The 5,877-nt window shown below is 48.6% G+C and overlaps 2 non-coding genes across 2 annotated transcripts; both read right to left on the minus strand.

Annotated features, from left to right (window-relative positions):
* Positions 1-2,023: 2,023 nt before the first annotated feature.
* Positions 2,024-2,095, minus strand: TRNAP-AGG (transfer RNA proline (anticodon AGG)). The gene has a single exon. It is a non-coding gene; the product is annotated as a tRNA-Pro (tRNA).
* A 3,392-nt stretch (positions 2,096-5,487) lies between these two features.
* On the minus strand, positions 5,488-5,559 carry TRNAP-CGG (transfer RNA proline (anticodon CGG)). Its single transcript has one exon. It is a non-coding gene; the product is annotated as a tRNA-Pro (tRNA).
* Positions 5,560-5,877: the final 318 nt, after the last annotated feature.

Consider the following 5,877-nt stretch of genomic DNA (forward strand, 5'->3'; position numbering starts at 1 on the left):
GTAAGTCTTAGCCCTTTCACACAAGAGTAGCCCTGCTTATCTCCTCCCCCTCCCCAAAAGCTTGGCCAACAGCAGGTCACACCAGGATCCTGTTAGAAGGAGGCAGTCGGATCCTTTTGCCTCTAGGGTGTCATGTCACATCCCAGCTGCTTTCCCACCATCAATGTGCTGCAGTCCCCTGTGACCACTGGGACAATGTGGACAAGTCAGAAAGGACAATGAAGTGAGTCAAGCTGAGGGAAGCAGGTATGGCCACTTGCCATAACTTATTTCTTGCTTGGGATGGCTGACAAAACCATCCCCAGCTGAGAACAGATGTCCTCAGAAGCACTCAAGTAGCTCAGTAAAGAGAGCATTAGACTGAAGATGTAAAGGTACCTGGCTCAATCCCAGACTTCAGCAAAACTCCAAGTGGAAGGGCTGTAAAACTACAGGTACTGAGTCTTTCTTAAGCTCTGTAGAAAAGCCTCCTCAAAGACATCCTAATGCCCAGGTATTCTGGCTTTTATTTATTTGACGAGGGAGCCGTCATTGGCTATCACACTGCCAAGGTACTTGACCTCCTCGACTGTTTTTAACTCTCTTCCTGAAATAAAGTTTGAAGCAGGGAAGACCCACAGTTCCTTGAGCAGGTTGAAACAGGACCTCAGTCTTTCCTAGACTGATGGACAAACCAAAGAGGCAAGCGGCATCAGCAAACTTGTTGATGATGAGCTGGAGATCAGATTCCTTGTGTGCCAAAAGTGCACAGTCGCCAGCCAAAAGGGCTTCCATGACACGCCTCTCAAGCATCTTGGTTTTAGCATTCAGATGACAAAGGTTGAAAAGTGACCCATCAAGTCTGTATTTTAAGCAGACTCCACACATCACACTGATGCATTCCCTCATTGAACCTGAGCCAATGCCACCTCTGCACTGCTCCAGCATTTAGTTTGTTCCCTCTCCGCTGCCCCACCGATCCACTGCTGGTGCTAATAACCTACTGCTTCTCTATGTGTTTGCTGGGGTGTTCTCCTGAGACAAAGACCTATGATAGCAGCTCTTGGTGATCTTAGCTACCACTAAAACACTAGTTTTCATGATTAACTTTATCAGCTGGGGAAAAGTAAAAAAAAAACACGTTGAGAACAATATGACAAAAACATTCAGATAACTAGCTCCAACCCTCCTTCTCTACCTTTTGTTCTACAATGCTTTAAAGTAGGGGAGCCCTGGGCAATTCATGTCTTGTGCATTTAGGATGACTGCCCTTTCCCCCACAATGACTTGGAGCATTGGTGAGATTTTATAATTCTTATGCTGAGTGTGAGCATAAATTGTGATTTTACAACAATGTGTTTAAAATAGACAATAGTCATTGCTTCCCTGCTACCCATCAGGCTTTGTTTGCAAGGTATCACATATGCACCCCTTTGCACTCTCATGCAAATGATCTCTGGGAGACACATTCCTCCCAGCCTTCAGCAGCATTGAGTTCCTGCTGGCACATTCCTTACACTGGTACGGCTGAGGGTTCATAGCCAGTACAGAGCAGTGAAGTGGGAGTTATAGGAAGCAGTGCAGGGAAGGAGCAGGGAGAGGTGGGAGGAAAAAGCCCAGAAGTGCTCAGTGTAGGGTCCCTGCTGGGCTGCAACCAGAGGAAGGGAGCACCTGGGTTCCACCAACTCCACTGAGGGCAAAGATGAGGCTTGTGGCAGGGAATGAGAGGATTGTTTGCGTGACTGGGAGTGACAGAGAAATGAAGGACTGTAGCTCAGAAGGGAGAACAGCCAAGTCATCCAGACAAAAGGGAGAGTCAGAAGCTGGACAGTTGCAGCTTCTCTCAGCAAGAGGGGCTGCCACAGTGAACAGGAGAGGTGGAATCACTGGCAGGACCTTATCTTGACAGAGCTGATGCTTGAGCTGAGCCATCCAGTAGCAAGTGCCTGTTCTATTACACTGAGCAAACGAAGAGAGGTTAATCACATAAGAGGACAGGAGTCCCTGAACTTTCTGGATCAGCTGTAAGACAATGGCAGAAAGAGGGCTTGTCTGGGATTTGAACCCAGGACCTCTCCCACCCTAAGGGAGAATCATACCCCTAGACCAACAAGCCCTTCTTGTAGAAGCAGCACTGGGCTTTCCACACAATCAGGTTTCAATAAACCCCCAGTGCTCTGATAAACACTCCACCTAACTTCACCTTTCCAAGCTCATTTCCAAGCTCTCCTCACAGCTTTGAAGCAAGAAAGCAGCTACACATTCGGGACATGTGAGGATCGGCACCACCAATGAAAACACAGGCTATCGGCTGTGCATGCTCTGCTAATCAGCTCGGAGGCATTTGAATTTCTCCTGGATGGACGCCAAAGTGCACAGATTGTAGGAAACACTAGTGAAGTGAATTGTCCTGGTTAGGGGTTTTTCCAAAGCTTTGGCCTCTCTGCAAGCGAGATTTGAACTTGAGAAAAGAAATCCAATAGGGTGTCTGCCCCACAGTTTTATCTACTCAGCCAGGACGCCAACGCTTTTGCAAGACCAGATAAACTGGAAATAATCACAGGGCCCAGGGTTACCATCATAGAAACACAGACGTGCAACAGCAAACTTGGCTCCCAGCGCGTGGGCGGAGTTGGGGGGGGAGTCCCACTGCTGAGTCGCGTGTCTAACAGTCTGTGGTGATACCTGCTCAGGGATCAAGGCAGTGAGGAGGAGGGGCAGCATCTGAGGGGCACCCAGCCAGGGCCCAGGGCAGTGGACGACAGGTGGCAGGATCTGAGGGGATACTGAGGTCTGGCCCAGGGTCGTGTGGGTGGTTGAGATGTGGCAGGGTCTGAGGGGTTTCCAGCAGGACAGCATGATGGGGGCATCCAGGTCTGAGGGGTCTCCGGGCAGTGGCTCAGAGCAGTGGGTAATGGGTGACAGAGTCTGAGGAGATGCCAGTTTGGTGTTCAGATGGCGGGGGACACTCTGACAGGATGCCTGGATGGGATTCAGAGCAGTGGGGAGCAGCAGCAATCTCATTCCAGAGGCAACAATATCCCTGCAGCTGCCTCTTGCTCCTTTACAAAACTCCTCCTTGTGAGTCACTCAGCTACCTCAGCTGCTTTGAACATGGTGCTCACAGTGTTAAAGTCATGGGGTGAAGCCAATTTTCAGGCGATTCCCTGCTTTTAGTTACCTGACTGCAAAAGTCAGGGAGGCCAGAAGAGGTGAAGGAAACAGGCTGAGAGTCTGGCAGAGACCTTCACTTTTAGAAGATCAAACCAGCTTGTTGTTTGAGATTTCACCTTCCTCTGGGAAATCAACCTCTCCCAACTTCCCTCAGGCAGTCACAGAATTGGGTCCTGCATTCCTACAGGTCACTTCTTCAAAGGATCATCTCGGGGGTGCTTTGTTTCAGTAAAACAACCAGAAGTCCTGAAGCAGCTGACAGACTGAGAGATATTGTGCGGAATAAACTTTTGTGGGCAAACACCCGCTTCATCTTTGTACCTCTTAGCCCTTTCATACAAGAGTAGCCCTGCCTATCTCCTTCCCCTCCCCAAAAGCTTGGCCACCCATAGGTCACACCAGGATCCTGTTAGAAGGAGGCAGTCGGATCCTTTTGCCTGTCGGTTGTCATGTCACAGCCCATCTGCTTCCCCACCATCAATGTGCTGCAGTCCCCTGTGACCACTGGGTCAATGTGAGAAATAAAGTAGGAAAGGACAATGAAGTGAGTCAAGCTGAGGGAAGCAGGCATGGCCACTTGCCATCACTTATTTCTTGCTTGGGATGGCTGACAGAATCATCTCCAAGTGAGAAAGGATGTCCTCAGAAGGGCTTGGGCAGATGCTGAAGTAGCTTGGTAGAGAGAAAGTTAGATAGAAAATCCAAAGGTCCCTGGTTCAATCTCAGGCTTTAGTAAAACTCCAAGTGGAAGGGCTGTAAAACTTGAGGTACCGTTTCTGCCTGATGCTCTGTAGGAAAGCCTCCTAAAAGACATCCTGGTGCCCAGCTTTTATTTCTTTGACAGGGGAGCCAGCATTGGCTATCACACTGCCAAGGTAATTGAACTCCTCTCCTGTTTTTAACTCTCTCCCTTTAAAAAAGTTTGAAGCAGGGAAAAGCCACAGATCCTGGAGCAGGTTGAAACAGGACCTCAGTCTTTCCTAGGCTGATGGTCAAACCAAAGAGGCAAGCGGCATCAGGAACCTTGTTGACGATGAGCTGGAGATCAGATTCCTTGTGTGCCAAAAGTGCACAGTCATCAGCAAAAAGGGCTTCCATGATGCGCCTCTCAAGCATTTTGGTTTTAGCATTCAGATGACAAAGGATGAAAAGTGACCCATCAAGTCTGTATTTTATGCAGACTCCACACATCACACTGATGCATTCCCTCATTGAACCTCAGCCAAGACCACCTATGCGTTGGTCCAGCATTCAGTTTGTTCCCTCTCAGCTGCCCCACCCATCCACTGCTGGTGCTAATAACCAACTGCTTGGCAATCTATTTGCTGGGGTGTTCCCCTGGGACAAAAACCTATGATAGCAGCTCTTGGGGATCATAAAAAACACTGGCTTTCACTCTTAACTTTATCAGGTATGGAAAAGTAATAAAACCAAGTTCAGAACATTATTACAAAAGCATTCAGATAACTAGCTCAATCCATACTTCTGTACCTTTTCTTTCACAATGTTTTAAAGCAGGGGAGCCCTGTGCAATCCATGTCTTGTGCAGTTACGATGACTGCCCTGTCCCGCACTACAGCTTGGAGCATTCGTGAGATTTTACAATTCTTATGCTGAGTGTGAGCATAAATTTTGATTTTACAACAATGTGTTTAAAATAGACAATGCTCATTGCTTCCTTGCTACTGATCAGGTTTTGTTTGCAAGGTGTCACATATGCACCCCTTTGCACTGATGCAAATGGTCTGTGGGAGACACATTCCTTCCAGCCTTCAGCAGCATTGAGTGCCTGCTTGCACATTCCTTACACTGGTATGGCTGAGGGTTCATAGCCAGTTCAGAGAAGTGAAGTGGGAGTTCTAGGAAGCAGTCCAGGGAAGGAGCAGGGAGAGATGGGAGGAAAAAGTCCAGAAGTGCTCAGTGTAGGGTCCCTGCTGGGCTGCAACCAGAGGGAGGGAGCACCTGGGTTCCACCAACTCCACTGAGGGCACAGGTCAGGCTTGTGGCAGGGAATGAGAGGATTGTCTGGGTGACTGGGAGTGCCAGAGAAATGAAGGACTGTAGCTCAGAAGGGAGAACAGCCAAGTCATCCAGACAAAAGGGGAGTCAGAAGCTGGACAGTGGCAGCTTCTACCACCCAGACGGGCTGCCACAGTGAACAGGAGAGGTGTAGTCACTGGCAGGACCATCTCTTGACAGAGCTGGTGCTTGAGCTGAGCCATCCAGAAACAAGTGGCTGTTGCATTACACTGAGCAAATGAACAGAGGAAAATCACATAAGAGGACAAGAACCCTGAAACTGTCTGGATCAACTATTAGACAACAGTAGAACAAGGGCTTGTCTGGGATTTGAACCCAGGACCTCTCCCACCCGAAGGGAGAATCATACCCCTAGACCAACAAGCCCTGCCTGAAAAATGAAGCACTGGGCTTTCCACAGAATCAGGTTTCAATAAACCCCCAGTGCTCTGATAAATCCTACACTTAACTTCACCTTTCCAAGGTCATTTCCAAGCTCTCCTCACAGCTTTGGACCAAGAAACCAACTGCACACTCAGGACAGATCACAAACCACACTGTGTGTAAGAAAAATATAGGCAACACAAGGTCAGGGAGAGAAACAAACACACTCTATGGGGGGAGCATCAGGGAGTTCAACTCAAGACTTCTTGCTCCCTGAGCAACACTTGGCCTTGCAAAACAAACCCGGCTTCTGACAAAAAG

The sequence above is a fragment of the Carettochelys insculpta genome, chromosome 33, assembly GCF_033958435.1.
Source record: "Carettochelys insculpta isolate YL-2023 chromosome 33, ASM3395843v1, whole genome shotgun sequence".
NCBI classification, from domain to species: Eukaryota; Metazoa; Chordata; order Testudines; family Carettochelyidae; genus Carettochelys; species Carettochelys insculpta.